This window comes from Coturnix japonica, chromosome 4 (genome assembly GCF_054131305.1).
Source record: "Coturnix japonica strain WE chromosome 4, WE-NBRP24, whole genome shotgun sequence".
Classification (NCBI taxonomy): domain Eukaryota; kingdom Metazoa; phylum Chordata; class Aves; order Galliformes; family Phasianidae; genus Coturnix; species Coturnix japonica.
In genome coordinates, this window is record NC_140666.1 from 80,438,142 (window position 1) to 80,460,937 (window position 22,796).

The 22,796-nt window shown below is 36.3% G+C and overlaps 1 protein-coding gene across 19 annotated transcripts in view; it reads right to left on the reverse strand.

Moving 5' to 3' along the window:
* The window catches only part of JAKMIP1 (janus kinase and microtubule interacting protein 1), a 126,265-nt gene that overhangs the window by 84,062 nt on the left and 19,407 nt on the right, over positions 1-22,796 (reverse strand). The window lies entirely within an intron of this gene.

Consider the following 22,796-nt stretch of genomic DNA (forward strand, 5'->3'; position numbering starts at 1 on the left):
TATTCTCAGTGTTAACAGGTGAATACAGGAGACATTTAAGAGAGCAAGAAGTTATCAAAATGCAGCAATCAGCCCAGCAAGAAAGTAACAGGCGTAGAAGACAGATCTTGCTAAATGGTTACTGTGTAAATCTCAATACTCAAAAACCCACAAATCTTCAAAATACCCTAGTGAGTTTTCTACATTTAAGCATGTATTCTAATTTCAGCAAATCTATTCATTCCAAAATACTAACTCTTTGAAAGAAGTTCTTACACTCTAAAAACTAGATAGCATAACAGCAGTTGAGTTTAAATTCTTCAGGTCGTATAGAAACAAAAAGTATCTTAACTCTTGATCAGGAGTTCACCCTGTATGGTGTGTTATTTACAGAAGCTTTCATAAGGACGTACATAGATCTAGGACATCCAATTTCCAATTGCTTTAACAATAGCATGTGTAATAAAAATAGTATAGCAATGTCACATTCCCTTTCTAAAAAGTAGACATTTCAGTAGCATTGCACATCAGCAAAATGAAAGCAATAATTGGAAATAAGTCTTGCAGAAGATATTGTAGACTTGAAACAAATTTAATTATGTTTCTCACTAGGTATCATCAGAATGTTTTTCATAACAAATTACCAGCAACGACTGGAAACCTACAACCCAATGATCCTTCAGTAATCTTACCGGAGTTTCTCAAAGGATATTGTAATACAAAAAAGTTAATTAGATATTTAATTTCCTATTCCTATTAACTGCTAAACTAAACTAAATCTACTTCTAATTGGGGTTGAGAGGGGAAAATGGTAAAGAGGAGAGGGATGCTGATTCTTTAGAAAAGTTATTTATTAATCCACAAAAAAACAGCATATAAATGATAATTATTCAGTTTCATTCTGAATTCCAAGTATATCATGTGTTCCAAAAAATCCTCAAAGAACTAAAGCTATTATAGAAATAATTTGATAGATGAACTGATGTTTGATAAATGAGTAATTTCATTCAATGTAATAATTCACTCATATCCTGTATTTAGGGGCAGTACAGACTAAATAAGCAAAGTTGATTGAATTACGTGCTTTGTTATACAATGGCTGTCCAGACAAAAGTTCAGTGTTACAAGAATGAAGGTTTTATTTCTGCTAATGCGGCAAATCTGTCAACATTTCCCATATAGTTAAGAAATTATCTTGGGTACCTTCAGCCCTTTCCTAAATTGGCAAATTGAAATACATGGAATTCTCAGTAAAATTTGGCATGTAACACATTATGATTTCATCCCCAGTAGCAGTCTCCCTTAAAACTGACACACATTCATCTGTCTTTCAAACAGTCACAAGCAAGATCTAACTCTACAGTTAAATGCAGAAAGTTTAGATGAACAACAATAACATCCTTACCCTGTGGTAACAGGAAAATATTTCTCCTGAATGTTTCAGAAGCCCTCAGTATGCCCTTGTACAGCTGATGCAAATTTTAGAGTTTAAGACACAAAGTACAGTAAACAGCAACAAGAATGAGCCTTATTTGGCAATAAAGCAATTCCTTTGCCATGTGGGCATACTGTGTCAAGCATATCTGTGAGTTCCCTGCAGTAGTTGCTGTAAGTTTTGCTTGGTAAATTCTTCATAGTGGGAATTTACATTAACTTCCAGTTGTTTTCTAAGAAGTTACTCCAATAACTGACAGGGAAAGTGAGGTCTTATAATCAGGTGTTGAAGCATTAAGAAAAGCACACTTCTAAAAGCACATTTCATTTTACTATACTAACTAGCTTCCTAGTCTAAACCAGAACATCCATAATGTTAATTTGATCATTATCCACCAGAAGAACAAATAATTGCCTAGATACAAGTTATACTCAAGAAGGTTGCATCTTCTCAGTATAGCCACCAATCTTAGATTTCCAAGAATGTGATATTTACTTTTTTTTTTTTTTAAGTCAAATTCCCCATTACAACCAGGCAAGCAAAGACCTTATGTGCAAATAAATAGGAGTAGTACAGACCCAGTCCTTCATGAATGGGACTTAACATGTCAGCAGTGAGAATGTGCCAACAGGTGCTGGTGTAGAATATACACCATTTGCCCTCTAATTTACCCAGTCCCCCCTTAATACTTCATATTACAGCCAGAAAAATGTGAAGCCTTCACTACTGACTCCAAAAAATAACAGAAAAAAAAAAAAAAAAAGGTATTTAATGTAATCACAATCAGATGTACAAATAGCCATGCTTTCTATAGGGGACAAACTTAGACCTTAAGAGTTGTGAACAGAATGACAATTTCTGCACTGTTTGAAATTGTCATACTTGAGATTACTGTGACAATTCCCAGGTGGGAATTTGGCTGGAATTCTGAAAGTACCACGGTGTATATTTCCTACTAGTACGAAATTGAATTTAAGGGGAATTATATTATTTAAGCAATACTCACCTTTGTCTATTTCTAAACTCCTCTTAAAACTTGATGTGAAATATTCTTACTTAATTGACTTTAATTACATTAAATGTGTAAATTCTAGTCTTTGTATAGAGGCTCTCAGAGTTAAGGTATGAGAAGCAGATTCTAAGTTAGTCAGGTTTAGACTCCCAATTGCTTTTGTAAAGGACCACCAATATATATGTGCTCATATGTTAAATGACTGTCATAGGTATTTATGTACTGAATGAACTGCTGAGGCTGAACAGTGAATATGCGAGAGAAGTCTGAAGGTCTAAATAACCCAATAAATTGGACTTGCATCTAAGTTCCTTATCAGTGATCTATGTACGAATGAAGAATATTTGTTCAGGCTTAAAAACAGCAATTCTGTAATAGCTGAAATAGTGAAGAAAAAAGTCAGTACATTAATAAGTCCTTTTTCAGGGCTAGTCTAATTCACAATCTTGCACTGGCAATCTCGTTCACTTTGCTAAAGTCATACTAAATGCTGCGCGTAGGAGTGAGAAACAAAAATAGCCTTGTAAACCTTCTTTGCTCTAGACAATGGCTTTGAGTAAGTTGTGTAATAGCAAGGCAAAATAGCTTCAATTGCTGGGTCATTTCAGGGCACAGAAAGTGGAACAAAGCATCCTGAAACTGATCTGGAAGCAAGATTCCACCAGAGGGCAATGACTGGAAAAATCTCCCAAGATCATAGAATTGTAGAATATCCTGGGCTGGAAGGGATCCAGCAAAGATCATTGAATACACCTGCTGGCTCCACACAGGACACCCCCAAAATCAAACCATGCTTAAAACTTAATGCAGTTTGTGATTGCCCAGCCCTCTAATTTTATTGAGATCTCCCTGCAAGGCCTATTCACTCCTGAGGAAGTCAATAATTCCTTTCAATTTTGTTTTGTCTGCAAACTTAATTAGTATGCATTTGAGTCCTGTGTCCAGATCATTTAGGAAAACATATGGAAGATCTGACTCTACAAATAGAGCCCCAGGGATCCTCATTAGTGACTGGGCAGCAGCTTGATGTAGCCCCATTTAAGCATTGGAGCCTGACCCGTCAGCTGGCTGCTCACCCATAATATTTTATATTTGTCTGGCTGTAAACTGGATATTTTGTCATGTAGAGTACTGTGGTCAATTCAGTGGGTAGCCTTGTCATAAAAGGAAACTAAGTTAGTTTAACTAGACTTTCCCCTCATTATCTGATGCTGACTGTGACCAATGCCTACAATTTGGAAAGACTGATGTAAATTTCATATGAAAGCCCTGTTGCATGATGTGCTGCCTATAAGCCATTGTTTGTCCCATAAACTGTATTTTAATAAGTAGAAAACATATACCTAACCAATTAGAAATAACATTAAGCTAGGAGATATTTGTTAATGCACCTACCATTAATTTCAGCACTAGTTTTCCTTCCCCCCCGCCCCCCCCCCTTTCAAGATACCACCCTCTTACTAGCTTTAAATTAGTGCTGCTGGACACAACAGACAGGGAAATCAAAAGATATAGTCATTCAGTTTTCATTCCCAGCTCTCTCCTTTTTACTTTTACATGTACATGTTACAGCCTTTCTTCATTACTAACACACAGTGCTTATTGTAATGCAGGTAAAACATCTAAAACAGAGCATTCTCATCAAATCTGCAGTTTCCTGTATCCAAGAATACCCACCCAATGTAACAGCTACTTCTCCCTTGCAAATGCAGTATGCCAAGAGAGGTTACCCCAAGGTCACACAGTGAGTCAGCTAAAACTTGTGAAAAGGACTCAGAGCATTTTATGTGCTTGAACTGCAGCTCAGCCTTTAGCCCTCCTGAGAAGAAAACATGCACTTTGTATTCTCAAATCCATCAATTAGCTGTGCATTATGAATAAAATTCAGCAGCAGCTTTAATGCTCAGTTCGTAGCACATTACTACTGTTTCAGTTCCAACAGCAAATTTAGAGGTCTCTACATTTCACAGAGTTGCACAAAAAGCATTTAGTGCACAGATTCTGCGTGCCCAGTTAAGGCTTCACAGTGATCATAAAACAACACATGTAGGTTCATCCATAAACTCTGAGCTTCTGCGTACTCACTTGTGTTTCCGCAAAGAACTGAAGTGTAATATCAGCAACCATTTTTCTCCACTTATTCATAAATTGCATTATTGTACTCAGAAACACAATATTCAAGTGATTCCCAATAGAAGCTGTTAGAAGTTGGATCCTCCCAGTAACCTTGGGAAGTTCAATTAAACACTGACAAATGTAACAGTTTGAAACAGGCACTGTTTGATACAAAGACATTATTATCTTCCAATAAAGGACTTCACACCAGCTCTACATAAACAAAGAGCTGCTTACCATTAAAATCATAATAGTGGGGGATGGGAGAAGAAATCCAGTCCTAGTGATGTTTAGATACTTGCCTTTATGGAATAGTTACCCTGTGGTATGGTCACAGCCCTCTTCAGTCTTACCAATAACAGGGTAAGGAAAAGCTCCATAAATATGTGGCAGCATCTAAGCACATTAGGTATCCCAGTTTTCAGTTAATTTCTGTCCAGATTTTTATTGAACTGAATCCCCCAGGTGTGAGGATTTCATGTCTGAAAGTAGCCCATTTCAAAACAAATCATATAAAACATTAGATCTACTACTGAAAATGCATCTATCAGTAAACTAACATTTAAGTAGCTGCTTGTGTCTACAGATACTCATATTTCTTAAAACTCACAATCAATCACTGTATGCTGATGCTTATAGTTAATATCTTACCTTATATTTAATACCCATCCTTGCCTCCCTAGCAGGAACTGATTGCAAAAATCTGAGTGTTCTAAAATAATGGACATTCCAGATGTCGAGGTTTGTCTTTTTTTTTTTTTAGAGAAACCAATCTCATTCCACTAAATAAATCAAAAGTCGAAACACACTTCCCAAGTCCTGCCCTCTGAAACTTTTTTCATCATCTCCTCACACGTTTTTATATAATATATGTACAAATATACACATACACTGTAGCTTATATGCTATATATGAAGAAGGATACTGTCCAACACATTTTACTTGACAGGCCATAGATTCAGAATTAATTGAGATGCCCAATTTCCTGCACTTTCATCACCCAAAGCAGTGACCCAACCAAGGCACTGTGGTTCACAAAGGTCAGAATCAGCTCAAACTGGAACATGCAGTATCATAGTACAGCAGCCACACTACGTACCAGTGGGAAGAAAAAGGTTACAGTGGGACAAGCCAGCCTGTGGGGCATGGCACACACACACACAAAAGAAACCCCAAGTAGCATATTTTCATCCGTAGCTGATCTACTCCTTTGGACATTTCAGAGGTCTTTTTGTACAAATGTGCAGTGTCTAAGTTTAAAGAACATGAGTGTGTAGATGGAGCACAGGCATAAAATTGCTTCTAACAATTCCACAAAGGTAGTTCCTCACAGCTTACATCACTGTGACATATGCTGAGATGAAGCTCTTTCAGGCTTGCCAGCAGTAAGATAGCTGAACTTATTTTACTTTGCCAGATCATAAACCTCAAGCTCAGCATCCCTACTTGCAACTCAGTTTTGTTCTCTCCATTCCACACCTGTGCAAAGTTGAACCTTTCTTTTTATGCTCACTCAGCCCCTTTATTTATATTTTAGTTACTTGCTTAAGTATCTTGCTGCCCTGCTAAGTTTGCAAAACAAAGTGTAAACTCAGGTCCATTAAAATATTTAAATTAATATTCTTCTAAAATTACATCAGGCAGTATCAACTCCAATTATTTACAATACCAAATAATGGTACCAAGTACTATTACTCACAATTCAGTTAAGCAAGTTTATATCAAAGTTACTTGCTATAGTATGACCTTGATTTGTTTTCCTGACATTAAAAGTACTAAATTCGTTTTTCATTATCTTTATGAAACCACCTTTAGTACAAAACATAAAGGGATTTAAAACAAAAGAAGGCAACATATTCTGCACTGCATCACAATATATAACTTGAATACTGTATAGAAAGGTTTTGAGAAATTCTGTTCTCAGGGTGTCTTTTTTTGCTGTTATTATTTTAAATCTGTGGTTTACCCTCATTTAATGCATTACTTTGGTTTATATCACACCCAGTTTACTGCATACTTATATAATCACCTCCTAGTAAATAAAATTTCAGGTGAAATAGGCTGCTGCTGGAGTCAGCAAAGATACATTAGAAAAAGGAACACTGACATATGCACGCTACTGCATCCATATTTATTAGGGCCAATGGAACAATAAAGTCAAGGAAAGTGCAACCATCAGCAGAAATGCACGTGTTGCTGTTGCTGATGAAATGCATTTCAGAAGCCATATAAATTGGATACATTTCTCATCTATAGTTCAGCTTGATCGTACTTTTTTTTTTTTTTAAACAGACAACTCACATGAAGAGATAAAAATGTGCAGATACACATACACATTCAAAATAAATATTGCTTTTGACCAACATCCATTTTATATATCTTCTCTCTAAACCAGGGGAAAATAGCACTTTGGCTGTCACTTCCTTCAGAAGGGGATAAAATTGATATATATTTAATTTGATCTCACATTACTGGCACACTTTCCCTTCAGTTAGGAGGTGAATAAATAGAGGACTGATGCTGTGGCATTACCACTTACACTCTACTTCGTACTGCAGTACTGCCTTATGCCTGTCACCTGACATGTCAGGGTGTTCATTCTTTCTCTCAGCACAGCCCAAAAGCTTTATAGTTAGCTACTTACAAGACTGCACACATGCACTGTAACTTAAGATCTAGCAGACTTCATCATTCATTTGGACATACACCAGCTAGAGCAAACCCATACCTGCCATCATGCAGCCAACTCATCCACAGTCTTCAGAAGTTGTTTACAATATACTCTAACTACAGCAAATTCTTTGCTGAAAGCATAACAACTTCCATCACGCAGAAATATAATTAAAATTCATACCAGAACACTGAAAAGTATGAAGTGCTATTGTACTTCAGATTTGATGGGTTCAAAGAGCTAATTTCGGAACAATGAATGCTTAATGCATAAAGGAGGAATGTTTTCAACAATATCCCAAGAACTACAGGGTACAATGCCTGTGAATTCACCTCCTAGTTATTATCAGTTCTTAAACACCAAGCCAAGTAGTATCCTCTGTGGAAAAAGAAAAATAACATGTAAGAAATTTGATATTAATTAGAACTTCATCAAGAAGGTAACAGGAAGGAAGTCATCAGTTATGCCCACAGGATCCTCTGGCTGCTGTATGGCAATATAATAAATGATCCCTTTCCTTTTTATTTTGCTGTTTCTGATACATGACTTATTACTGCTGCAGGCAAGTGATCAATGTTTGGAGAAGGTAGAGAAGATTTATACACACACAACTATATTTTCCTACATATACACTATTTATTTTGAGCACCATAAAACTTTGTACCTGTATTTAGAAATTTTAGCATGGCCTGCTCTAATCCCAAAGAATGGAGGCATAGAGTAAACATTATGCCCCTTTAAGCAGCTCTTTATAAATGCATTGTAACCTGAGGCACATCTCAGTAATCCAATCAGTCCTGTTTGTAAGCCCAGTTATTCAAAAATTTCTAAGTGCTTTTAGAATAATTCAGTAAGAAATAGATGAAATAGAGAAAATTGTTGACTGCACTTTCAAACAGACTGATTCATGAGAAGCACTAGGGATTTCTAAGGTGGAGACTTTGTGGATCAATAATATGAATGCTTTAATCAACATAAAATAAGGTAAAGACTTGACACATTATATTCCATTCTTATCCAGAATTAAATATATTTATGTAAAAGACGAAAGTCTCTAAAATAAGGCCAAGTTTAAGCACCAACATCAACTGTCAATTAGCTTTTGACAACAAAAGTTATATATATATATATGCATATATATATACACACACACATACATTCTCGAATATATATATTCTCAAATATATATATATATTCGAATATATATATATATATATATATATATATATATATATATATATTTGAGAAGATGCATGAGCATTAATGCAACTCAAATCTTGGGTAAACAGTAAAAGACAGGATAATGAGCCAGAAAAAACACTTGCCTCCTGAAATGGCTTCTGCTAATTACCCATCCTAGAGTTACTGGATTTTAGCCTAATTAAGAAATTTAATTAAAGGCCAGTCTACACTACAAATGATAACATACAGCACAGCACCTTGCTAGCTTTGCTGGACCATTGGTGCCTCTCAGGCAATGTCTGCTGCAGAACCTCCATTGAATAAGCTGTGCTTCTGAGCTCCAGCTGCGGGGCCAAGGGCAGGCATTTTATGATAGAAGCGCAAACAATAAAAAAAATTCCATCCTCTCATTCACAAGAAAGTTTACACATTTTAAACTCTTGATGTATACGAGATCAGGAGCTTACCATGTGCAAAGAGATGCAAGTACTTACTATTGATATTAAGGATTCCTTACTGCTCGGAGTTAAGATTTTGGTCACTAAAGGGCTGTGAAAGACGGTGCTTAATCCTTTTTCCCTTGGTTCAAAGGTCGCTTTGTGACAATTGTGTCTTATGTAAGAGACAAGTGGTGGGTGTCAACGTGTGTCAATTAACATTACTTTGTAGATTTCTTTGGACATGTTTGCCTTCAAAATGGAGGGCTCAGGAGTGTTTACTGGTAGAAAACCTGGCCAGTGAGCAAATAACTCCATTTGATACGGGAGACTGGGGGATGATATTAAAATAACCTCAAAATGAACTATGTTAACAACACTCTGGTCCTCAGTAGTCTTTAAACAGCAAAGCCTCAGAATGAAGAAATTAATCTGTGCTTCTTTATGTGGTAGGGAAAATGTTAGAAGTCTGCTTCACTACTACAGAGATGGCAGCAGTCAAAAACATTTCCCCAAACCAGACAAGTTTAACAGAATAGATGCATTAAAATAAAATACATGCAATCACATCCCACCCATTTGGTCCTTTACAGGCATTCACAAAGTGCTCCTGATAATCTTCAAGTCAGTAACACATTGGTAACATCCATGGTACAAACACTCAATGACCTAACAAATCCTTTATTTTCCCTCTCTTGCCACTGTATTTGAAAATAAAGTACAAATAGCTTTTCAGACTGTTAACCTCAAGAAATCTTAAATCAGATACCTGAATGACTATCAATACTGGATGAAATTCCAGCCATACCATTTCAAACACTATGGCATGACTAGCAATGTCTTAAAGTAAGATTTACCATACATATCCCAATTGTCATTTGACAAATTATGGGCATACAAAGAATAGCAATGTCAAAACAGCAGGCATAACAGCCAAATAACACAGTTGGAAGAACATAATCCAAATGTTTAGTGTATATATATATATATGTATATATATATATATATACACACATACATACACACACACATATATATTCATAATTGTTTTGAAATATGAAGCTGTTTTTAACAACCAGCACAGAACATTGGCTTTTATAAGCACAATCTCATCTAAAGAAGATTTACAACCTAAATCTGTAAGTTAAATTACAGTTCTCAACTTACCTCACTAAGAGTAACTTGAAGAGCAGAAGTTCATTAAATGAAGATATCTCTGGAACTAGAAATCACACATCACAACCTAGAGGCTATGAACAGCCTCATCTGTCAAATACGAAACAATTGCTTTTTATGCGCATCAAAAAGAGGAGCATGATGTACAAAATTCCTCTCACTGAGCATAACTTAGCCAGACAAAAAAAATAAAAAAATAAAAAAAAAAATTACATCTTCACTATGAGCAGAAAAGCTAAAAGAATGCAACAGGAGTGAGAAAAGAAATCAATACAAATGTTATCTTAAATATTGTTTAGATAGAAATGAATTTTAAACCACTTTTTGTATATAACCCACTCAGATTTGAGCATCTTACAGTTATTTACATTTACTTCTAAACAGACATTCAGGATAGAAAGTAGTGATCAACACTGACCGAAGGTCATCACGTGAGTAAGAATCCTCAGACTACTCTGTCTTCATAGATGGGCAAGATTAATTCAGGTTAGGGTAACATATCTAAAAAGCACTAGCAAAACCTGAATAACATTGGGGTACCAGTAGTAGTCAGCCCAAATGTGCTCATTTATATTTATCAAATATTATTACATACTCATTAAACCTTGGAAAACTTTATTGTAGGTGGCAGAGTCAAACTTCCATTTTTTCCATTTGCTTTGCAAAATTACTTGTGGATTTCACCATCTGTATTGTTTAGACAACATGTAGTACTAGACAACAGCACAGGCTGATGAAGAATTCAATGATATTGGCTTAGATCAGGATCGTGTATTCAAGCATACTGTCTCTGACGCTGTCTGGGTAATAATCCAACAACAGATGTCTTCGGATAAACACATGAACAAAGAAAACAAGAGGGGTAAAAAGCAAAATGTATGGAAAAACTCCTGTGTAAGGAGACTCTTTGAAGAGAGGCTGTTTAAAGAAGGATATTCACACAGGCATCCAACCTTTTGACTTGTTTGTGTCACACTGAGTGAAAAGCCTTGAGACATTAATATAAATACTTTAGATATATGTTTTATTACTTAGTTTTTATTGAAACATAAAACATGGACAACAAAAAACAAAACTAGAGAGATATTTGACCATGTTTTTGTGAACAAATGACTGCATGGTTTGATAAAAGCGGCTGTAATTCTTAGTACATTCTCAGAGCATCATAGAATTCTTAGATTCAGAATAAACTCTTAAAGGTTGTCTAGTCCAACTCCCCTGCAGTGAACAGGTTGTCCAGAGCTTGATCCAGCCTCAGCTTGAAAATCTTCAGGGACAGGGCATCAACCACACCTCTAGGCAACCTGCTCAAGCGCCTCACCACCCTCACTGTAAAAGACCTTTCCCATATATCCAACCTAAATCTAAACTCTTTGAGCTTGAAGCCATTTCTCCATCTTCTATCACCACAGATCCTGCTGAAGAGCCCATCCCCATTCTCAAGGTGCTCAGAGATCTTTGATCTTATTTCACTCTTCCTGTGATTCATCCTAGAAAATAACTATTCACAATTGCACATACTGCCTAAAAGCAACGACATGAACAAAGCAGAACTGTGAAGTGAATTATAGCTCTCCACAATCTCAGAAGTCTTACAAAAGTCTAGCAAAATGACATAAATTTTTTCTTTGAATTGAAGGCCTGATTGCAAGTATATATAGTCTGTTTGAAAAGTCACATGTTTACATCCCCTGAAATTGGTGTTGCAGATACAAAAAAAAACAAAGAGATTACTTCCAAATTTCTTGAAATCTATTCTAAATTCTTTTATCAAAATGGAAAGAAACTCTACATAATTTCTGCTGTTCAAAGAACTCCATGTAGTCAGCATACCAAAATGTATGGTTATTTGCCATAAATGGAGCTTATCACAATTTAAGATTGATTTCACAAATATCTATCTTCACAGTATTAGAGGCATTTTATAAGTAGCTGTAGCAACTTGATAGACCAATACAATGGGAAAGGCTTTATATCAAAGGTGTGATGATGAAAGGACTGGCACGATAGAAAGGTGCTGTAAAGGAAGGGAAAAACTTTACTCACCCGTATCAGAAGATTCTAGCTTTTCGGGGGAAAATTTCACCAAGGAGGGATCTCCAACTAGAGATCTTTTCACAGTGGCCCTTAAATGAAGTCTAAGAGAGGTGCAGCCAGGCTCCACCCCTTCTCATCACACAGCTGAATTGCCTTCACCTGTGCTCCCAGGGATGCCTGGGTCCTGTCCCCAGGTGCTCAGTTACCATACAGTAATTATAACAATATCATGAACAAAAACACTTAGATACATTTTTTTACTTCCTGTAGAAAAAAATATTTTAACACATTGACTGCAGAGACTGTGTTATGGTCCTTTCCTCTGTGCTGAGGTGCTGGTAATGCAGGCACTGCAGTCACTTTTACCCACACAGAAATTACATTATGCAATTGCCATGTTGCACACCATACATTTCATTTGTTATTAGCAGAGAGTACTCAACTGGTCTGTATTAAGAAACCTCATAGATGGCTTATTTGAGGGCAATTTCACATTCGCCTCATTAAACAGGAGGACTTCCATGTCTGCTTAATAACAAAAACCACACATTTTTACAGGAACACACATGTAGTAGTGGGTGCAAGTTGTTCATGCCTCACTGTGCCCTCTGCTCCACAGCATTCTTCTGTCACCAATGCTGTCTGCATTCAAGTTGCATGCTATCAACTCATGAAAAATGTCTCTCAAAATTATATAATAATATTAGAAGTTTATGAACTTGTTGAGCCACAAACTAGCTGACCAGGGCCATGTGGGGCCTGAAGCCTGGACACACCTGGTTTAAAAAATCCCTTAGAAATATATATATATTTTTTTACTGAATTAACCTTTCATAACTTTCTCTTAAAAGAGTAGTATATAAAGTTTATATTATTTTCTTTGTGTTCCTAAGCAAAGTGTTCATACAAAATTTTTTGTTGGATAAAAATGGAGAACAAGTCTTTCTGATTTCAGAAATGATGATCATTAAAGCACAGTTTGAAAAGAAGAGGGATAAAGTAATTGCCTAAAGACTGGTTATAGTCTTCACCCCATATTATCATGTCAAGCTATCACACTGAAATACTAATGAAAACTTAAAAGAGAAAAGTAAAGCAATGTAACAGTAACATATAGAGTAGGATCCCCAAAGCCACAGAAAAACCAGGAATTATTCAATATACCTTTGTTGGTTTGATGTTCCCTGCCACCCCCTTTCAGTTATATCTTGATTCCTCAGCATCACTGGAACTACTTCTTAAAGGAAGTTTAGGATAAATCACACCTATGGGAAGGCATGATCTTTCTCACTCCATTACATTTATTAAATTTAATGCTCTAAGGGCTGTTCACCTTTCTGAGAATTCCATGAAGTTTAAATTAATTCACATACCTCACTAACTGGAATCAACAAAACTCACCACTGATCACATCACCTTTACTCCAAAATTGGCTTTTTTTCTTTCTTTCAAGTCTAGACCATTTTTCTACTGCCTTACAACAGACAGAAATCCATGTAAGGACACACTCATTTTTTTTCTTGAGTCTTTTTAATGATAGTTTTACTATCATTAGCAATTCTGCATTAAGAATTCCTGAAATCAGTTTCCTAGTATTCATTGCCCCCTCTAAACTGATTGATAAAATGTTTTTCCACATAAACAGAAGCTAGACTGCCCTGCCCTTGTTCCTACAGCAACATATTGGCCTCCAGTCCACTGGACATCCAACACTGTTGTTTGGAAGATGAACTGACTGGTGAAGGTTTCTTCTTCCATGTGGATGCGCTAAACACACATCATTAAGATTTGTCACATATGCACACACTTGAAGCCACAAGCCCACATGAAGCTATGCTGTAATGCATAGTTGATACTCATTATGGACTGATATTGTGGATATCAATATTATACTAATACCTAATTGAAAACCTACAAATGCTTTTAGTTTTAAGTGAAAAAGCAACTCCAAGATATAGAAATTATGTAGGAATTACATGCACATGCCAGAATAGCCAATACTTTGACAGTTCTGCACAAGAGATATTCACTGTACTGTAAATCTGTACAGTTGCATACAGGCTGGGTGAACTCCATGAAACAGTGTTACAGCAGCATAAGCAGAATATCTCTTTCAAATAATAACCATACATCAAACCAGTAGGCTAATGAACTGAGACGGGAGGTCTAGGGAAGCTTGTGGTTTAGATACTAGCATATGTTAGATATTCTTAAGGAAAAAGCATAACAGTTCTCACAGAAACATTTCTCCGTGTTCTTTCTTCATGTAGCTTTACACAAAACTTGATAAATAACATCAGGAGAAAGGGAATAAGGTCTAACAATGAAAGAATTAAGTTTCAGCATTGTGAAGGGCGAATTCAGCTATTTTACACCTTCAGAATATGAAGTCCAGCAGCACTTTCTACTGGAAACAGCTTTGCATATCTAACACTGCAACATGCAGTGATGTGTATGTATGTTTCAGAACAGGAAAGAAAAAACTTATTTATGCACTTTGGCTAACAATAATGTGTTCTGTTTTTACTTTTTTCCCCTTTAATAAGGAATAAAAGGAATTTTGCAGAAAAAGACTGCCTCAAAACTTCAGTCCTTCTACTACTATGAAATCCTAGAAGACAAATAAGGAGGGGGAAAAAAAGCAGAGAGGAAAAATAGTAGTAATAAAAGGAAGAAAAAAAAAATTCTCCTGAAACATTCTACAAAGAGAAAAGAAGAAATTGCTTGTATTTTCAATGGGAAATTCTCTAAGCAGGGAACACGCAAAAAGGTTTTAAAACCTGCCCAAAATTACACATGCAGCCCATGACAGGAACAAACTAGGACAATCCTTTTAGTCAACGATGAGACTTAATCTTGTTATGAAAGCCTTACTTTTGCTTGAGGTAAGGCATGAATTTCTGAGTTGCCTCAGTTTTTCTCTCCTAAAATCCTATTAGGCTTTCTTCTAGCTACTGTGTAAAAGTGCAAAGTGAAAATTTTCCATGAGCATTTTTCTTCCCCTTAAATTATCAACGCATAGCTTTTTCCAACAAAATTTTCACATTATTAATATAACTACCCAGTAACTAATAGCTCTGTCTTCGTGACCAAAGGAAAATGCTAAGGCATACATTGAAATAAAGTAGTACAGTACCCTCTAAAAAAGCATGCAAGCATACTTTTACCTCACAATCTCTTTTATAGCGAACCAATCCTACACTCTGAGACCTTTCTAGACCCATTTCATCCTCTCATTTAGTTCAAGATTTTCTTCACCACGGGCTGCAGTCTAAAAATCACCTGAACTTTCAACTTCCCACCTACTGGTGTATCATTAAATCAAATTAGTTTTCAGTCTTCAATAGCATTACTTGCCCTTGCTAATCATTTTTTTTCTTTCAGTACTGTTATTTCAGTATTTAAATTCTTAATCTATTGTTATTCATGCACAACTTCCATTGACTGGGAACAGAACAGAAATACAGCATCACCACTAAATTTCCACTTCATTTTCTAATGTAATGATGTACAGAACTCCTCATCACCTACTGCACCGAGGCTTCTGAATGGAGTGGCATTCTGAGGAAGAAGCTCCCAAACTCACAGAAGCTCATTATTAAGGGTACTACTGCCATGCACACTTAAGAGTTCAGATGTGACAAAAACCGTAGAAAGAAGGTAAAAATACATTCAGTTTAGAGCACCAGAGATGCAGGACTGATGATTAACTCAGATCACAAGTACTTCAGAGAACACCACTACTTTGAACACTCACACTTCATGAAGTACAGTAAATAAGCAGTAATCCCATCCTTTGATATAAAAAGCCTATGAAGTCATGGATTACAATAGAATTACATATATATAGATATTCCAAACCCAAAATCTAAGTTCTCATTGAAGTTTCAAAGTTACAGTATTTACTAATAAATATAATAATTTTTCCTTTCATTAGAAGTCAGTAATGAAACTTAGTACTTCCTTCTCTCCACTCCCCCTAAGTTCTTTATTTACCCTTTAAACCACATCTCATATATTTACTTCCTGTTCTCCCCTAGTTGGGTGCCAGTCCTGAAATCCAACCTTCTAAAGAACAGAGGCCAATAGTATAAACCTATTCACTCTTTTTATTAAGGAAAAAAAAAGTATATTTGTGTGCACACAAAAATTTCCTAGATATTCCTGTAGAAAAAAGACTTTTACAACAGAAGACAATATATTGGTGTTTCACACAGGAAAATGGCATCAGAAAACCTGTCCCACACTAAGAAATTATTTATGGCCAAGGAACTTACCAATTGAACGAGTTTCATTTCAATTCAAGATACACCTGGATTTTTTTATTTATTTCCTTTACGATTTCCTTTGAGGAACATTAACACCAAATTGAAAATAAGGATTTTCTTAACTGGAGAGAGTGCTAAAGACAAAGAAACAATCACCAACGAGGTTAATGCTTTGCTTAAAAAAATGCTCAGTAAGCTGCAGAACAGGCGCAGATGATTTTGGTTAGTAAGATCATTTTTGGCCTGTATTGGCAAGCTACCCCTGTCATGATGTGATCAGTTTCAATCGCCTTTAACATTAGTAGAACCACCATAACCTTTTGGAAAGTGTTTTAAATACTTTAAAAAGACACAAGAGTATTTTTTAAGTTATTTCTCCTGTTGCATCTTACTTGCAACCATATCATAACTCCTTTAAGTTCCACTTTACCCCAAAAACTAATTTTCAATTGAACTTCTGCATTACTGATCCTGATGGCACATAACACGCTTATCTTAGCAGTCTTAGTTATTTTTAATCTTACTGAAAAAAAAAAAAAAGAAAGTACATTCATTATGTTAATCCTTTTTCTAGTTACTATTTCCCTTCTCCTTAACTTCATGGAAGTACTCCTGCTCCTCCTGTTACAGTCTATATGTAGAGCTGTTGAGTTTTTCTGGCCATTCTATGATTCATGGACTCCCTAGGACTGTTTGATCCTAGGAAGCAGCAAAGCTGCTTCTGACAAGTTTTGCAGTACCAGGACAAATATTGTTAGGAACATCAATAATCATACATAGGAAAATGTTGACTCACCCAGCCAATGATGTGGCTCTCTAGCTGTGGAATATTTCCTCCCAGAAACTGGCCTTCATCCAGGAGACATGCTCCCTTCAGAGACTAGCCCTTAATGAAGCACAGGAATGGATGGACCCAGGGTCACATAAGAAGCACAGGTAAATAGCTGAACCTGAATTTTCTGGGCCAGCCACCACCTTCACCAGGTGCTCAATCAGGCACCTGGTTCAGGCCACGATAGTTTCCCAAAACAGATGCTGTTAAAGAAAAATGCTTTCTGTACATAAAGCACTTTTCTTGGTAGGAATAGATAAATAACAGTCCCATCACACTGAATAAGGAATTGGGTTTCTGGGTTTCTAGTGAAGTCTTATAGCATCATTATTCTTGATGTAGTGGAGCATCATCTTTTGCAGCTTTCTGAACTTGCTGGGAAAACTAGGAAAATATCTCTAAATGTTAGTGACTGTAATCATTTGTAAGTATTTCTAGCTCTTAATCTCTTGTTAGCATTCTCAGCTTTCCTAGTACTGAATGCTTACACTACCTGTCCAGAAGCTAGAAAAAAAATCTAGTGAAAAAGTTTTTAAAGGCTTCTAGATCACTGGGTTTTCCAAACAACAGCACCAAAAACACACTTATATGAACATAGAATTTTACACTATTGGAGAGGATTTATTGTAGGGTTAATTATTTCCAATATTGTTCCATCTTTGAACTTGCCAAGTTTTCTTTCTGTTTGATTGCATAATCCAAAAGTTTACAAAGGACAGGTACACTTCACAGACTTCAGCATTGCCAACACTGTCCAGCCTTTCTTAAACCACACAGAAATTAGCTGTTAGCATTAGTGTAAGATTATGTCAACAACTTAGTAGGTCAAGAGCAGCATACACTTTTATAATAACTCATTAACAGTGTACAGGTTCAGAGAGACAGTGGAGCACTGCCACACCCTACAACCTCCCTTCCCACTCTAGAAGAGTCTTCATTCCGGTTCAAAAATCACAGTCTGTAATTATGCTTGTAAAGTGAAAGATGGGAAGTAGTAGAAAGTGCTCCCGAGAAAGCTCAGTAGTAAAAAGTAACTTCTTTAATAGTAAAAGTATAATAGAAGTAAGATTACAGTAGGGTATTTCTGCAAAGTGCTTTTTGTTTTCTTAATTCAGTATATCCTTTCAAAGAAAAGAAAGCTTGTATTGTATATATGTTTAGACTGAAAAAGCAGTTCTTTGCTACATACAATCGTGTTGGTAATTATAGAAAGAAACCAAATCCCTATAGCAAATAATACTTTAAAAAACAACATATACTCTTGATTCATAAACTTTATTTCATTTCCAGTTTCATTACATATTATTATAAGCTGGATGGGGGAAGAGAGAAGACACTCTTTTCGCATTATGTTACTGCCTTTAAACAATATATAGATCGTAATTACAATAGGTGTCTTAAAATCTTGGCCCTATCAAGAGAAAAAGAAATCAACAGCAAAATTGTTACAGTAACATTTAGGCCCTTAAAGTATCAACATGTCATTGTAGGACGCTAATGAATAACAGAGGACATTGACAGTATCTGAGTTTTGATAGATGTTGCTAGTTTAAACAAAATTAGACTTAATTTTACCTGTGATATTATTAAAGAAAAAAGGTGACAATCATGAATTTCTAGAAAACATCAGCTTTAGGTATAGCCATCACAGATCTAAAACTCAGAAAGCTGTCAGCAAAATACTATGATGATAGTCAGGTGATCACTTTGTGAAATTATCTGAACTATTAGGTCACTTCAATAGCAAAATAATTAGGAGAAAAAATTGCATCCTGGTGATGTATTTGGAACAGATTCTTTGCTTTGAAATGTCTTTATATAGGAGCACTTTCTGGCAGAACAGTGAATTGCATTTCCATCAATTATGGAACAGAACAGTCAGCATTATTAAACCATTAACACAAACCGAAGCCCTGCCTTGCTGAGAGCACTCCGTGACTTCCTGACCACCAAAACACTCTGATTCATGCTTTTTGATTTTTCATTACTACTTTTCTATCTAATAAGGAGCAGGCTGGCACTATGTTGTAGGGATACACTATGCTTCTCAGTAATAGTGAAGCTCTTCTTAAATTGTAATGGTTTGAATGAAATAAATCCATATAACCCTCGTAGAAGTAGGACTGGATCCTCCCTGTATCTGGGACAGACCTTCCTGTTATACAATAGAAGAGAGACAGAGCAGTTACCACAGAACCCAAGGGCATTATGCAAAAACATCTACAACTGACTCATGGCTAGGAATTAAACTGGTTATGTGATGGGAGTTTTATTGCAAGCAGTTTATTTTTTCAAATACTGAGTAGTTATCAAAAGATCTAACATAACTAAAGACACTGGACTGCTAATGAAAAAACACCATAAACACTAAAAGGAAATAACTCAATCGAATGAACAAAGCACTGTTTTTTTTTTTCATGCTGGTTGCTGCTCTCTCCAGTTGAGCACAAACAGGAGTATATGAGGCGCTAACAATGGGGATCGTGTGATATGAAATGGTTAAACAAACTCAAATGGATATTTACTTCTCATACTCAGAAAATGAAGAAAAGTCTTCATCAGCATTCTAAAGCTAACTTCTGAAATCACTAAAAAATTTCACACTATAAAATAAAAGTGCTACATCTCTAAAATGCTCCATTACCACAGAATGTACAGTCAGTTGGTATAGTTGCACTCAACTGCCCTTCAAACCCAAATGCACTACAGAACAAAATGCTTCCCTACTTTTCTGCTTTCTCCTTACAAACTTCAATAATCAACATTCTAAAAACTTATAAAAGTAATCAATGTATGGTGTCCTTATTTTTTTAAAAGCTATACTACATAAAAACCAGAGGATTTACTACTCTCAGAATGCTGAGAAAGCATAAGATACCCCCTCTTGCATGAACTTAGGTGTAGAAGCAGCATAAAAATTAAAAATTAAGGGATAAGGATTACTATAACCATGACCTGCAGGCAAGAACTTACTCCATGGGAAATTCTTGATATAAGTAGAGTAATGCTCCAAACAGATGAATAAACAGTTTAAGTAACATGATTTAGTCTTTCATGTCTGATTCAAGACCTGCTGCATGATAACATGCTTTTGAATTTCAATAAATACATACATAAACTGTTGTTTTCATCTCTTCAGCAACAGACAATGCAGCTGTGTCAAACATGCCATTTATCATCCTGCTGAAGGCCTGCTTTGCTGTGGAACACTGACAGAAGCAGAATAGACTTTTCCTTCTTGACAAGATGAAATATCTGTAGAGCTTTGCATAACTACACGTGTTACATTTTATGAGACGTCCTCATTTGTAGGGTACTCCCTGATAGAGGCATTTTCTTGCCTTGCAATGGGTGCCAGTGATGCTCAGTTGCCCAGGGAGGAGAAGTGCACCACAGCGCTGCCTCCACCCACAGCTGGCTGTTCTGCATGTTGCTGGCTGCTGGGAGTGAAGTGCAGGAGGAAGGAGGAAGATTCATCTGATAGTCACTACTTAAAGCAATCCTGTTTCCATAACAGATTATGACACAAGAACTACACCTAATGACACAACATTACCATAAAAATATTTTTTAAGTTCATGTTACAAAGTATAACAGCAATGCACTTATTCTACAAGAATAGTTATTTAGGATTCTTCTTTTCATAGAATGGTTTGTGTTGCAAGGAACCTCTAAGATCACTTAGTTCCAACTCTCCTGCTTTAGGCAGGGACACCTCCCTTGAGACCAGGTTGCTCACAGCCCCATCCAGCCAGACCTTTGATGCTTCCAGGAAGGGGGCATCCACAACATTGCTGGGCAGCCTATTCCAGTGTTTCAGCATCCTCAGTAAAGAATTTCTTGCTAATGCCTCTTCTAAATCTAACCTTTTCCAGTTTAAAACCATTTCCTCTTGCTGTGTTGCTACATGCCCTTATAGAAAGTCCCTCCCCAGCTTTCCTGTAGGTTCCTTCAGGTACTGGAAGGTCCCCCCAGGACCTTCTCTTTTCCAGGCTGAAGAGCCCCAACTCTCTTAGCCTGTGTCTGCATGGAAGGTGTTAGTCTTTACAACACAGGATGACATTTACCATCAGTATCAGCTTCAGCGTAGCCAATGACTTTAAAAGCTTACAGCCTATAGTTACATATTTATGTAACCGATATTTCTTATTAATCTGCCCACTTCAGCATTATACTAGAGCACACGTGGAATTTCTGACTGGAGATTATAGAGTTGCTTCATTCAAAATAATAGAATTTATGTAAATATTTCTAATCTCATTTCAGTACATAAACCCTCACAGAAGAGGTCACCTCTGTTACATACATTTCAAAATGAAAATTCAATCTTATCTGCTTTCCCCATTACTAAAGTGAGTTTATAATCTTTGCAGAAAAGAAAAGCAATGGCAGCATGATTGCGCTGGATAGAAGTGAGCTGTGTAGAGGAGTTGAAAGTGGAAGCACATTAGAGTACCAGAAACCGCAATGTTGAAATATATTTTCTGAATCTATATAAGTAATTTTTTGCAACCTGGAAGGAGAAATTAGATTTACTTTTTTTTTTTTTCTTTTTTTCCCCCTTCATTTCAGAAAGCTGATTTAAGTTGGTACTCACATTAATTAGTGCAACGAGCAATGCAGGTGAAAAGGTAAGATATTCCCAACTAGAGAAAAAAAGCCCTCCATAACAATGCTAAAATAGATTGCTTCATGTACACAGAGGTAAGTTTTATAAGTGGTGTACATAGGTCATGCCTACATTCATTCAAAAAGAGGTTAAATATCAGTTTCTTCACTGTTCATAGTTAATGAGAAAAACATACAATGTGTGACAATGCATTCATTCCTCCCTTAATGACAGGCAGGCAGTGCTACACTGCTCCCTTTCACCTGCTAGGGTTGAAACGTACCATTTTGGAAGCTGCAGTCTTTTACAGAGACATTGTACTACTGGAACCAGCAGCCAACAGAGATAAAACACGTTGAATTCACTGCTGTCCAACATTTAGGCTACATAATGATTTCACATCTCTTTTTATCTTCATTCTGATAGCTTTCTTTTAGCCTTATAACATTTTAAACTGAGCTATGACAATATCAAATCTTTTTTTTTTTTGCAGTTGAGTATGATCAGCAGTAGCTCCAGTTTTAGAAAAGTGACTTTTAAAATAGGCTTAACATGAAACACCTCACTCAGAACTGAGCAAGTGAGTGAAATAGAATCCCTTAATAAATAAGCTGCCATCAGATTAATCACTTTTGTTCGATATCACTTGCACTCTTACAACTCTCCCTGCTGGCCTGGTTGCATTAAAATCACCAGAAGGTGAAGGAAAAGCTTAGGCTGTCAACATTCCAAGAATTCAAGTTACTGTCACTTAAGCTTCTTCTCAAAGAAGAAAAAGCAAGCACTTCCTTCAGTCCAGAAGCTGCTACTGAGAAGAGAGCGGGAAAAAAGTTCTGCTGCTGGTCACATGAGGGAAGCAGAACATCCAGCTTTCTGTTAAAACCTTCCACAACCTCTACAGTACATGAAGAAGTTCACGTTCCCCACTCTATACAATCCTCAGCAGAAAAAAGTCAGTAAGATACATTTCTGACACTAAGATCTTCTAAGATGGGTATCTCCACTGATTTTCATCCAGATTCTTCAGAAATGAAGCAGGCATC